General features: G+C 35.4%; 2 protein-coding genes and 1 pseudogene across 3 annotated transcripts in view; 1 reads left to right on the forward strand and 2 right to left on the reverse strand.

Annotated features, from left to right (window-relative positions):
- The window catches only part of LOC105465463 (5'-nucleotidase domain containing 1), a 145,898-nt gene that overhangs the window by 26,085 nt on the left and 104,765 nt on the right, over window positions 1–15,048 (forward strand). The window lies entirely within an intron of this gene.
- The window catches only part of LOC105465462 (collagen type X alpha 1 chain), a 40,358-nt gene that overhangs the window by 9,154 nt on the left and 16,156 nt on the right, over window positions 1–15,048 (reverse strand). The gene's annotated exons all lie outside the window — the stretch shown is intronic.
- On the reverse strand, window positions 9,387–10,090 carry LOC105465461 (60S ribosome subunit biogenesis protein NIP7 homolog pseudogene; annotated as a pseudogene).

Here is a 15,048-nt window from a genome sequence, read left to right on the forward strand (position 1 = left end):
AGACTACAAAAGATAAGTGTGAGAAAACACCTGCCTTCTACTGGCTTATGGTTCATTTGGACACAATTTTGAAAAAGTAGGTGAGGTAACTTTGTGGATGCTTTTGAATGCTAGGTTGGAGAATTTGTTTTGAAAGGAATTATTGAAAACATATGTTTTAGTATTTTGTGTGTATATATGGTGACACACATGCACACACATATTCCTATTTGCTTATAATTGAGAGCGATACCCTGTTAATTGTCATTCATGTGAACATTCAGAAGACTGATTCTCAGCTCTTAATACATAGCATTATGCCCCCATGTATACCATTTGTTCATCTGTGGCTATTGCAACAATTTTCAGAGCCTTTTACTTTAACCTCTCTGGATGTCTGTTTTTTTATCAACACAATGGAAAGTTTGGACTAGGTGGTTTCTAAGCTCCTCCAAGTTTTAAAATTAGATTATTCTTGTGCTTGAGGTATTCTACTGTTCTCCATGGTCAGACGGTAGACTTGGCTCCAGTTAGTACTTACTAGAGACACAGAAAAATCCATACTGGGAGGTTGTATGTCTTCTTTCAGGGATATGTAAATATATGTGGGTATTTGTCATTCTATACTCCCCTTTAGTTTTGGAAAATGCGGTGTCCTTATTGAATAAGCCTTAGACATTCAACCCTTTTTGCAAATAGTGTACTTATTTCAGCACAAGGAATCTGACTGCTGTTTGCTTTGTTAGTCACATAAGAAGCCCTGTCTTGTCCAAAACAGATTGTAGAATCAGAATATTTTCTAGCCACACCCCACCCAATTGTGTATTTAAAACTATTTTTACTCTGGGTGTTTACTTGTAGCTGTTTGAAGTGACTAGTCTGTGGCTTTGTGAAGGAAACCCATTCCACTCAAAACAGAGAGCCATACTCTTTAAACTCTATAACCTGTGTGATTTTTTAAAATATCAAATATGACTGATGACTTTTTTCACATCTATCAATTAGCTACTGTTAAGCTTGCCTATTCATTTGCACATCTGTGGATCATTAATTAATTCATCTTATGTTTCTTAAGTGCTTCTTAAGTGTTAGGCGTTGAAATAAATATTGGGTGAATAATATATATTCTATACCCTTAAAGTGTTTACACAGTGGTTCTCAACCTCTTTTCCTCGCTTCTGCAGTCCTGAGGGAAATGGCACAATTCCTTCAGCCTTTGAGGTTCATTAAGATAGTGGTGGTTCAAAGACTGTATTTTTATAAAGCTCCTGAGGTGATCATGATGGCCTCCTAAGTTAGAATGTGTAGTCTGATATCAGTGTTCTGTCATCAGCTTGTTAATATTAGTTACATTGTTTTTTGTTCCTTGTGCTCATATGCTTTTTAAACTTTTTTACAGAAAACTTTAGTCTTTTATAGAAGTAGTGAGGATAGTTACAATAAATGCCTATATGCCTATCATTCAAACTGATCTCAACTCACTGTCACTCAGTTCTCCTTTCATTCACCACGCCTCCAGATTTTGAAGTAAATCCCATATATTGTATCAATTCACCTGTGAATATTTCAGTATATTTTTCCAGAAGATAAGGAGTCTTTTTCCTTTAAAACAATGTCATCATCATATTAAAAAATCAGCTATTTCTTAATATCATCAAATGCTGTAGTTCACATACATATATAGACATGTATACACACAAACATGTATATATACATGTCTATATTATATATATAGAAACATACATATCCACGTATATTTTTTATTGATTGATAAATTGTTCGTTGAAATTAGGTTCATGAATTGCCATTGATTCATATATCCCTGTGGTCATGGTTTGAATATATTCCCCAAAGTTCATATGTTGGAAACTTAATCCTTAATGTAACAGTTTTGGCAAGTGGGATCTTTAAGAGTTGATCAGGTTGTGAGGACTGTCCTCCTGAGTGGATTAATGTTGTTATTGTGGGAATGGGTTAGTAGTTGTGAGTGGGCTTTATGTAGAAGCAAGCTCGGCCCCCTTTTGCTTTCTTGCACACTTTTGCCCTCTTTGCCCTTCTGCCTTCTGCCATGCGATACTACAGCATAAAGGCTCTCTCCGGATACTGGTGCCGTTCTCTTGGACTCCTATCCTTCAGAACTGTTTGCCGAATAAAGCTCTGTTCATCATATATCACCCCGTCTGTGGCATTCTGTTATAGCAGTGTAAAATGGACTAAAGTACCTGTTACGCTAGGTGTCTTGTGCCACTTTTTACTCCCTTACAGTTCATGTGTTGAAAAACTGTCATCTATCTCATGCAATTTCCTGTTATCTAGAATTTGTTATCACTTAATTTACTGCTCTGGAGATTGGTAGGCAAATCTAGAGTTTTCACCTGATTTCAGGTTTGAGATACACAAATTTACTCACACACAGACACAACACACACAAATACATTTTTTGTCAAGAACGCTTTATAGAGAGTCAATGATATACTTCTGTCAGGAGGCCCTTAATTGCTGGTGTCTCTTTGGTGTTACCAGACATTGGTAATTGCCTAGAGTCAACATTTTATTGTAGGTTATAAAATGGCGATATTCTGATTTTATCATTTGTATTTTATTTATTAGCTAGGATATTTTCTATAAAGAAAAACACCCCTTCATCAACTATTTGGTTACCCTGAAGTACAGTGTGTATAGAAAAAGCAGGAGAAATGCCTTTACCAGCATTTAGAACAATAAGCTGCTCCTAGCATCCTCCACAGGTGTAGTGAGGGAGGTGTGTGTATTTGAGTATCATTATAAACATTGAGTTTATAATGTATTATATGTGTTTCAGTTCATGGCACTTATTAATCTTACTGTTGTTCAGAATTTTTTACCCATTTTTGGCCAGTGAGAACCTCTCCTCTTCCAGTTGGCTTGTGAGTTCTTTTGACCATAGTCCCAGTAGTTTTTTTTTTTTAATAGCTTCTTTCCTTCTAATATTTTATACCTTTCCTGGCCCAGATCTACAATAAGACATTTCTCCACAGACTCTTGGTTTCTTTTGTGGGAAATAGAAACCACAATCTGAGTGCCTAGATGTCTGGGTCCTAGGGATGCACATTGCTTCTGGGTTGGTCATTCTCTCTAGTGAACAGAGATAAGAAATGTATGCACAGGATGTTCATTAAATATAAGAGACATGATAACTTTTTACTGATGTAGCCAATGCACATTCAGGACCACAGGTGTTTACTTAATGACCTCAATCTTGTATCTGTAGCTCCTTGGTCCCATGCTAAAAACCCCGTACTCATGCCAGTAACATAGTTGTTCATTTGTTTATTCCATGATGCTCACAATTTCTCAAAATAAAAATACTAATATTCATACCAGAACATTGAAAAAAATGGAAGCTGTTTGATTATGTTTGCAATACTTTTGATATTTTCACTAGAGGTGCATTACTGTACTGTGAAGTCATGTGACACAGTTGATTCAATGTGGTAATACTACCCACTCAGTGCACTGTTAGGTTTGTTTCATTTTGCTTTTGATTTTTAGGAATGCTCTTTTTAAATTTAATTTGTTTCATACTTTCCTAAAGTACATATGTTTTCTGTGGTGTTCTGATAAATGTTTAACAACCAACTTCAGGGTGAAGGAAATGTGTTTGCTGATCTCCGTGGTGTGGTCCGTTTCCAGACAACCCGATCACAAAATACCTGAACGTTCACCAAGGGCCAATATAAACCAGCTCCAGCAAACATTGTATATTTCTGAAGTCAAATTTATAAAACAAGGAATATTCAGAGAAGGGTAGCCTCTGTTACTGACCTATCCATCCTATGTTTCACCTTCCTTCTGTATGTAACTATTTTTTTTTAATTGGTTTGATTTATCCTTTTTATTAAAAAATGTATCATTCATTTATATCCCTCCCAGCTTCTTAAGTGAATGGCATCACAATGTACATACTTTATTTTGTAAATGACTCAGTTTTTCATGACCCAACCTGAAGTTTTATTGAATGTAACAGTTTATATTGGAGATCACTGCATAACGTTGTGTAAAGATAGTCTGCATTCGTTTTTACAGCTTCATAGTACTCCATTGTATAGATTCACCATAGTTTTTTCAACCATTGCCCTATAGATAGACATCTGTGTTATTTCCTGTCTTTTGCTAATACAAATACTTTTTTTTAACTTTTAAATTCATGGGTACAAGTGCAGGTTTGTTACATAGGTAAACTTGTGTCATGGGGCTTTATTGTACAGTTTATTTCATCACCCGGGTATTAACCATAGTATCCATTAGTTATTTTTCCTGATCCTCTTCCTCCTTCTACCCTCCACCCTCTGAAAGACCCCAGTGTGTGTTGTTCCCCTCTATGTGTCCATGGCTTCTTATCATTTAGTTCCTACTTACAAGTGAGAACGTGCAGTATTTGGTTTTCTGTTCCTGTGTTAGTTTGCTAAGGATAATGGCCTCCAGCACCATCTATGTCCCTGCAAAGGACATTATCTTATTCTTTTTTTATGGCTGCATAGTATTCCATGGTGTATATGTACCACATTTTCTTTATCCAGTCTATCATTGATGGATATTTAGGTTGATTCCATATCTTTAACACAAATACTTCATAGTGAATAACTTTGTTTGTGGGTGTGTGGGTGTATATATAGCCTGAATATCTTTCAGAGAGAGTCATGGAATGGGGATTCATGGCCCTGTTTCCCCTCAGCATCACCAACAGGATATGTTCTTTAGATTTTGTTGAGCTTTTTAATTTTTGTCCACCTTAGAGGTGAAAATTGGAACCTCAGTCTAGTTGTAATTTTCATTCTTCTTACTAAAAGCATGGTTGAGTATCTAGCTTAGACCATTTCTCTAGCCTACTTTTCCTGTACATTTTCTGTAACTTAAACCTCTGTTCTGTGATACAGGTTTCACATATTTTTCCCAGTTTATTTGTGTTTTTAATTTGCTTATGAGTTTTTTTTTCGTGCAAAACTTTCTTTTAAGGTACATACGTCTTTATTCAGAATATTATTGTTCTTTCATAGACTCAGCGGTAAGGGGCAGGAAAGGTCATCCACATCAATCGTTTTATTCTTCAGGCAAGGAAACTAGTTTATTATGCACATCCCCTGGCCTAATGTTTAACTGAGTTACATTTCTGATGTGACAAGCTGTTGGCGAGAGAGCCCACTGAGGGAAAACACCGGCGACTGAGCTAATGTGTTCACCCCCTGGTCTGGCAGGATACTGACTTTCCTGTTCTTCTAATCCTTCATCCTTTTAGAGTAGAAATGGGAAAAGTGCCAAGAAGTTTAGTCAGGGCACCTTCCACCACCACCTTGCTGTACCTCATTCCTCTTGAAAAAATTTTAAAAGAACATTCTTAGCTGCTATTATAGAGTCCAGAAGCTAAAAATGATCTATTTGTGTAAATAGTCTAATGTGGTTTAGTGGTTAGATACCTGCTGAGGGTTTGAAAAGAGAAATTCATGCATAAAAACAGGTGTTTATGAAAAACCCCTGAAACGTCAGGTCAGGTCAAGAAAAACTGAGAGTCATTTACAAAGTTTAAACAAGGGCTTTATATTCTATTTTCCGTTTTACACAAATTGCTACATTACTTGAAGAGCTCATAGTTTTCTGTGCCAAGCGCTTAATGACATCACCTGCTTTCCATAGTAACCCAGCTGAGTTAAAAATATAGAATGTCTTGGCCCCTTGACCTAAGATCTTCAAGGATCTTGGCCACCCAATGGGTTCTCAACCATTCGCACATGTTCCTACTCTATTTACAACTTTGGCTTTCACATGCAGTTTCTGCTAAGTTGGAAGGAGAAATAAAATAGATAATTAAAGTGTTAATTAGAGAAGTCACAGGGTAACCATTTTTATTTAGATCTCTTTGTTCCTCTCTTTACTATCATACTTGAGAACAACTCCACAGTCACCATTTATAGTGTACAAAGTAAAGTACTTGTAGGGTACATGAGTACCTGTAGAATATTATGTACCCGTAGGGCACCTAAGTACCTGTAGGGTCTGTGTGGCAACACAGACCACCAGGACACCCATCGCCAAAATGGATACTCATGCAGCTATTTAACTTAATCATATTAACAATGAAAATACATCCCAGTAATGCTGGGCCCTTGTCTGTTTAGCCATTGATCAAATAATTGTGTTACCTCACCCAAAAAACCTCTCCCCTAACAGTGCAAAGATGCTTACTGAGTCTTCCTGCTGTCCCTGGTTCCTGCCTCTTGCCCACCAGTAATGCTGACCAGATCGCCTGGCCTTTTTGCACCCTGGTTTCCTCTTTGCCTACTTTCTTTCATATTTTAAAGGTAATTGCTATTTAGGAAAAATGTAACAAATAGAAAATAAAATGTATATACCATAGAGATATAATAACCATTAATAGTGGTTTTTTTCCCCCAGGGATCTTATTAGTGCTGAAATTCTTACTATCTTTAATAAATTATGAGTCAAAAATAACTCTTGCCACTTACGATGCTAATCAGGCGGAAGTTTAGACATGCTGTCATCTTCCCCTGCTTTCTCTTAATTTTATGTTAGGAACTTTGGAAAGTTAAATGACACGCATGTCAAGTGGCAAAGCAGTGTCTGGGAATGCTCCATAGTTGTGATTGGTGATGATGACCATACTGGTGTCCAAGAAGTAAATATCTCTGATATCAGACAGCCTTCTCAAATGATTGTCAGACTTTTTCTGACCCTCTGTGTATACTAGTTGCCAGGCTGGATTCTAGGAATCTGGAGCAGGAGCTACTTCCTGCTGTAGATTCATGGAGATAAACGCCAGACACCAACGCCTCTTACGGCCTCTGGCTTCTTTAGTGTCTGTGTGGATCTATCTTCCAAATCATGTAATGGTGTTTTCTCATACTTTATACTCTTTCCTGAATGTAACTCAAGGACTATGGGTTATTTATTATTGAAATTCCACTCTATACAAGTAGTGCCTGTTATAAGGCCTAGACCTTATAAATGTTGCTGAATGAAGGAACTAAGAGTGTCAGGACACCAGATTTCCATGTTTATTGAGGTGGATGGTTTGCCTCATGCTTGTGAATGCCCAAGGATAGGGCCATTTGCATGGTGCTGGTTTGGACCTGAGTCTTTCCAAACCTTTCCTTACCTTAAAATAATAACCCGGAATTCTTGTAGAGGTCCTAGTATCAACAACTTCTTCCCAAAGTAGTTTTCACAAAAGAAAATAACTGTGATTGTTGTTCTAGTAAGTGTGTACCTTAAATTGTTCTACTGGCTACTAAGTTAGAATTTCAAAGATTTTTCAAATATAGTTTTTTCTGAAAATAGGCATGGTAGGAAGATACTGATGTAAGAGGTAGGTTCAGGTTGGGCCTGAGATGGAAAGAAAAAGAAGAAGAGCCCAGAATCTTTGGAATTTAGAGAGATTTCTTTAAATATCTCAGAAACCTGAACTATGCAGTTTCAGAGCAACAAATAACTTTTTAGACATAGCTATGCTTCACTTTCCCATTGTCTTTTACTCATCTATATCCCATTTACTTATTGATACATTGATTTATTCAACTCTTCAATGTATTAAAAATATATTATCTTCCAGGAAATAAATGGGCTCACAGACTACTGATACCATTTATTAATTATTTCCCTGCTCAACCTACCTGTTAGCATCTTCTCTCTTGAATGGAAATACATATATGACCCTTAAAGGGGGAAGATGTTATTATTCGGGTTGCGAGTATTAGATAGATATTTTAGAACACTCAAGTTTATAAAATGAAAATTTGAGAATTGCATCAGTATCATTAAAATACAAATATTAAGAGCTGAAAGAGATACTAATCCGAGTAAGTACTAGAAAATGGTATTTCAATTTTTTTCTGCAGCATCCATAAACCCCCACTTTTTATTTAACAACTCCTTGTGAGTTCTCTAGATATTGGTAGAGCCCTCAGTTCTGCTTATTACTCAGCAAAGTTATGCTTGGACAGAATGACCTTTTTTCTCATTAAAATCTTAGGTAGTATTCCATTTCGTTACTTGATGAACAATATAACTTCTATTGCCAAAAGCATTTTGCACAAGCTATATTTAATATTTACTCTAGACTCATTGGACTTTAGTTCAATTAAAAAACTTTTTTTTTCCCTGATATATATGCTGCTGGCAGTACTGTAAACTGTGGATCAACATACCCATCCCTGGTCATAGTTTCACAAATATTCAGGTTAAAAAATTGTTTCCAGCTTTATTGAGTTATAAATGATAAATTAAAAGCATATATATTTATGGTATACAATATATTTTCAGATATATATATATATAAGTGTGTATATATACACACACACACACACATTGCTAAGTGGTTACCATAATCAACCTAATTAACATATCCATCACATTGATGAGGACACCTAAGACCTACTCTTTTAGCAAATTTTAAGTATATGATACAGTATCTCTAACTATAGTCACCATGCTGTACACTAGATTTCATGAACTTATTCATCCTACGTAACTGAAACTTTGTGCCCCTTGACCACCATCTCCCTGTGACCCTCCACTCTGCAGCCCTTGGCAACCACCATTCTACTCCCTGCTTCTATGAATTTTGACTTTTTTAGATTACAAAGTATGAGTGAGATCATGCAGTATTTGTCCTTCTGTGTCTAGTTTATTTCACTTAGCATATTACCTTCTAGGTTCATCCATGTTGTCAAAAATAGAATTTTCTTCTTCTTTTACGGCTGAATAATATTAATGTGTTTGTGTATGTGTATGTAATATGCACACTTTTTTTTAAAGGACAAGGGGGCTGACACCTGTCATCTTCCAGACACTGTGTTACATGCTTTGTAATCATGATTCTTCTAATTCTAAAAACCATTCTTAGGTAGATGGTTATAGCTATTTCTTAAGTTTTGTGGGTTATTTTTTTTTTAAGAAGAAAATGAAGTTTATTAAAGTTGAATGACTCATCCAAGGTCATTTAGCTGGTAGGTGGCAGAACTGGGGTTTGAAACCAAGTTTTTCTTCCATACCACATAACACTTACTATAAATTGCTTTTATTATTTCAGTCAAACTTCATTTGTGAAATCTCAGATGTGACCTACTGCTCTAATATGGCAATATCTATCTTTCATATTAATAAACAACAGAGAAAACCCATGTGCTGTTATCGTGAGTTTGGAAAACAAAGTATTATCACAGATAACAATAAGCATTCTTGTCCCTAGTTCCAACAGTTTGGAATCTGTTACTCAGAACAAGAAGCCCTCAGATTCAGATACGAAACAGAATATTTAGTCACAAACACAAAGATCTGAAACCCCAATTTTGAGCCATTTCTGTACAAGAAGAATCCAGCCTGTGTTTGTCAGTGATGCCAAGAAGACCTAAAGAGGTTAAAGTGTTGACAAAATTCAACCCGTTGGTGGAATCCACGCAAACACAGGAAACGAAGCTGGGCCTTTCCACACCACTGTGAGTCCTTGCAGTGACTTCATTTTAAGTCAACGTCTTTTTGTGCCGCACATATTCACCCATGTTTGCTTGAAGAAATACCACAAATTGGTGGGGTCTCCTTTTGTGCAGTCTTGCACGGATGTTACTGCCACCCCAAAACCCAAAGGGATGTCTGCCACCACCACTTCCTGGCCAGAAGTATTTTTCATGATTTGACGCAGACCCGATTTCAACATATCGTTCCCATATGGGAAGGACTGCTCTGCTCCAGGTTTTATCCACACTTTATACTTGGCATAGGGTGCAGGATAATCCAGAGCTGTGATGTGCAACTGAAACTTGTGGCTCTTGGTGAATTTTCTGAAGCAGGTCCCAGGGAAATCAGATATCGGCACCAGCTTCAGAATCTTCTCACTCACATAGTACACCTGGTCTTTGTGCAGCTGAGAACAGTAGGTGCCATTGAGCCTCTCAGCCAGCAGCTAGAAATTCTCCCTAATGCATTTCACAGTCTTCTCAAATATTACATGGGTCTCCTCTTCAGTCAAAGGCTGCGTTTTCTCACTGGGTTGGAACACTGGATCCTCGTGCCTCAGTAGTGGGAAACAGAAGTCCCATGTTTTCTTTATCCCTTCAGCCATCAACAGACACTTAGACAAATGCAATTATATACTGAACCAAGACATCTTTTATAAAATGAATGTGTGTAATACTTAGATGTTTATATGGAAAACCAGATATCTTTTAGAGTTGTGATAATCTATTAGAAAAATGTCCAGCTCGGCCGGACACAGTGGCTCATGCCGGTAATCCTAGAATTTTGGGAGGCCGAGGCAGGCGAATCACAAGGTCAGGAGTTCGAGACCAGCCTGACCAACATGGTGGAAAAAACCCCATCTCTGCTAAAAAACAAAATTACCCGGGCGTGGTGGCGTGCACCTGTAATCCAAGCTACTCAGGAGGCTGAGGCAGGAGAATCACTTGAACCTGGGAGGCAGAGGTTGCCTTGAGCCGAGATGACACCACTGCACTCCAGCCTGGGTGACAGAGTAAGACTCTGCTCAAAAAAATAAAAATAAAAAATAAAAATAAGTAAATAAATAAAATGTCCAGCTCAATAGCTGACATTTTAAGATCTTATGTGCTAGATCTAATTCTAACAACTTTGCATATACTATTTCATTTACTTCTCATAGCAGCCCCATGAAGTAGGTACTATTATTATTCTCATCTTTAGAGATAAAGAATTTGAGGCCTAGAGGTTAAGCATCTTAGCCAAGATCACCATGGTAAAGTGACTGTTTTCTATGGATATATTTCTTTAGGATTTATGAGAAACAGAGTAATTCCGAGAATAGCACTACTTAACTAGGAACTACTGTGTTGGCTATTCCTTGTTAAGATTTGTGTGAAAGCATAATCCCACTATGTCTGCTTTCCAAACCATCTCAAATCGGTGAACACTGTTTTTAATTCTTTACAATTGAAAGAGCTGTGTTGTTTCAGTTCTAAAATGGGCTAGTTCAGAATTTGCTAATTAAAAAAGAAGCTAATTGAAAAGCAAATAGTGTGAATGTCAATGTATTTGTTTTTATTTTGAAGACATGTCAAACATGCTTATTTTTTAGGACATCATGGCCTGTTATAATGATTAAAAGGCAGAGTGGTGTAACTAAAAACTTCTCAATGTTTTGGGAGACTTTTGAATTATTACTAATATATGAATTCTTACTAATGGGGTACATGTAGAACTTCATTTTGTAGTATTTATATTTGTATAGAATTGTATATTTAGCATGAGTTAAATATGGCAGGGGAATGCCCTTGATTACAGCTATGATGTTGAGAGAGTAAGAATAGATAGTGAATATTTTTTCAGTCCTACTTTTGGTTTGATTTCCCCATGAATCTTGATTTCTCACATTGGTAAGTGTTAGTTTATAATTGCATTATTAGTTTTGTGACCAGTAGGATTTGTATAATTGCAGCAGAGTAAAACTTTTAAAGATTAATTTAGTAAATGATATTTTGATCATACATGACTTAGAAAATGACAAAATAATGCAACTACAAAAAAAGATGTATTCTTATCATTTATAGCACAGCTGTTAAAAATACAGAAAAAAGGATAAAGAGTTATTTGGCAAAAATTCTAATAGAAGAATATTGGGGGGAAATGTTAAGAGTTTTGGAGCCTATGGGAAGTAACTGACCTTACCAAAGTGTGGGGTTTTTTGGGAGAAAAAAGTCTCTCAGTCTACTAGTAACAATTTGTGGGTAATTAACTTAAAGAATAAATTCTGTGTTATTTGGTACAAATGATGATTAAACTCTTGTGTAGAATTTGGATAATACAATTATTATATTTTGAATAATACAGTCTAAAGCTGACTCCAAAGCAGTATTAAGAATAATTATATTTGAAATCCACCTATTTGTATACTTTTTTTTTAACTTTCAGTGTTGATACCACAAAATTCTTGTGCATTTTAATATACATTGTATACTACAGTGTAATGATATTGAAGTGCTTTCAAAATGCATTTTACTTGTGGTTTTTAATAAGTTTATCAGAATTTTAAAAAACATTTATAAGACAGTAAAGAGCACTTCCAGTTTTTAAACTTTGTTTGTTTTACTTTATGACACTTTACAATCTAGTTTTTTGATTTGCAAATTACACATGTGGGTCATGTTATGAGCTATGGTTCTTTAGATCTTTCTTGTCATGGGAGGAAAGAGAGAAATAGGAATTAGACAGTTTTTTGCTTAAAAGGCATTATAAATACTAATATTAAGACATCTTCTTCAAGGTGAGGGCCATTTGTATGAAAGTTGTGTCTTTGAGACCTAGTACAGCACTTGAGTCTTCTGCCCCTCATTTTAAAAATAGCATTCCATGATTATCATGATAGTTAGGTCTGATTCAACTTTGTCTTCAGATTGGACTTGTGTTTACTGAGAGTCTCCCCTGTGTCAGGTGTTTTGCTTTTCTTATTTGATCCAGAAGAGACTTATGTGATAGATATTACCACTGTATTTTGTAAGGAAACTGAAGCCCAGGAGGTTAAGGAATTCCACAGGTTCATAAAGCCAGTAGGTGGCAGAGCGGAGAGTTGAATGCTGCCCTCCTATGAACACCAGTTTCAAAGGCTACTTTGGCATTTTTCCACCAGTGCATGCTCTCAGGTATTTGAAAGTATTCCTCTTTTGTTTAATTTCCTTTCATTGTTACCTAAAGCCATCAACTTATGCTTATGTTCCATCCCTTATAAACTAGCTGAAATGCTGTGGTAGCAGTTACACATCACTTCGTTAATATACTTTCTCAGAGTGGGAGCACCTCCTTTGCTCTTCTGGGCACATCACACCTCTCCTTTCTGCCTTACATTGCTGGTTTCCACAATTTTCAAGAACAGGTACCCATTTTTTTCAATATTTAAAATTGGGAAAACTTGGATATGTGTATAGTATATAGCATTCTTTTATACTAAAGGTGAGGAATATTAATTTACTGAACACATGTATGTGTATCTGCTACCCAGCAAAAGAAACTTAACATTACCATTCTTTTTGAAACCCCTATGCCATCTCCCTGACGGCATTCCCTGTGTTTCCTCATGTAGTTAATTATACTGAGTCTCTTATTCCCTCTGTCCTTCTAGAAAGTATACCACTCTGCATCCCACCCACAATAATGTTTTTCTTGCATGTTTTTAAATTCTGTATTTAAAAGGAATTATACTGTGTGTATCTGCTTCTGCAACATACTTTTTTGATGTAACATTGTGTTTTTGAGATTTGTCCGTACTGATATGTGGGGCTGTTTATTCATTTTTCACTGCCCTGTAGTTTACAATGGTATAAGTTTATCAGAATTTTTTTTATCTGTAATGGATATTTAGCTATCCAAAATAATACTGCTCTGAACATTCTTGTACATGTTTCCTGGCTACATGCAAAAGAATCTTTCTAGGAAGTATACCTAGGAGTGGAATATTAAGTATATATATTTTTCTGCTTTACTGCTAATTCCAAATTATTTTCTAAATTGTTTCATGTTTTTACCAGCAGGGCATAAGGGTACACCCACTTGGTATCATCTAAACTTCAAGGTTTGCCAACCAGTAGTTGTAAAATGCTGTCTCATTTTATTGTATTTGTATGATACTGATTCTAATGATGGTGAGCATATTTTTATATGTTGATTGTGTTTTTTTGTGTTTACTTCTCTCTCAAATACCTGTTTGTACCTTTGCCCACTTTTTGCCAGATTTTTTTTTTCTTTTTTTGGTGGTGTGTTTTTTTTATTATTCTTACATATTTTGGATATTGATTTTCATTAGTTATATGTGTTGCAGATATTTTCTTTCAGTTTGTGACATGTTCACTCTCTCTAGGGCATTTTATGTGTTATCTGCAGCTATCATCTATCTAAGAAAGACTCCATTGTTTAAAATAACTCATTGAGATTCAGTAAATTACTTATATTGTTCTTTTCCCAACTTTCCAGTGGGACTCCAAGTCGTTGTATATTCAAGAAAAACTTGGCACCCTTGTGAATGACGGTAGAGAATGTTTCATTAATTTCTTTTGATGACCTTCCTTTCTCTAGTGGAATTAGGTGACCATTATTTTTATAGAATTTCTAATTCTAGGTTTACTTGCAAAGGTTCGTGCAAATCATTAACAGAAGTTTATATTCAACATTTGAATTCAAGAAAAGGTTACTTTGTTTCTTATGTGATAAAAACTAGTACCACATTTTCTTTCCTTTTTTTTTCCAACAGGAGAATGTTTCCAGTCGAGGATTATGATAAGCATTTAATTACTGAAAATCCTTACATAGAGTCTTATTTCAGTAAATCATTTTCTGCCAAAGCACACACACACACACACACACACACACACACACTGTAGATGTGAGATGTTTCTAGTCTAGAAAATATATAGGAATTCCTATTTCAGGAAAATTTTGATGAAGTTACTTAGATGAAAACTCAAAAACAGATTTGTTACTTCTCAGTTTCATTTAATAGCTGATTTGTGCGTGATAACAAATGTAATTGTTATTAGGATCTTACTCCTTTGATATTTACAAAACCACTTTTTTGTAGGAACTAAATGGGTACTCTTTCTAAAATATGAAACTAATTTAGTATAGTTCACAGTTCCATTTTATTTTTGAGAATTTGTGGGACCAAATTTAGTAATGTAATTGTAAAAGACAAAACACCATAAACTATTTGATTGATTTCTATTGTTGCTTTTTTTTTTTTAACTTAAAAAAGTTGTTACTTGGCATATATTTAGGAAAAGGTAGTAGAGATTTCAAGTTGGAAAAAAAAAATTAATAACATGAAAACAAAAACCACATATACTCAAACTTGAAAGCACCTCTTTCAGGTTTCATATTTTACATTTAATTATTTTATATATCATCAATGCTGGTTCTGCTCTTAAATTCATGTTTCACTCCTAAAACATGTTAAATGAGTTTATAATTTACTTCTGATTATTTGGTTGAAATGTGTTAGCATCTGAAAATAAACATATACAGGAAAATAAGATACTTGATTTATAGTATGTGGCAAAAACT

Source organism: Macaca nemestrina, chromosome 5 (assembly GCF_043159975.1).
Source record: "Macaca nemestrina isolate mMacNem1 chromosome 5, mMacNem.hap1, whole genome shotgun sequence".
Classification (NCBI taxonomy): domain Eukaryota; kingdom Metazoa; phylum Chordata; class Mammalia; order Primates; family Cercopithecidae; genus Macaca; species Macaca nemestrina.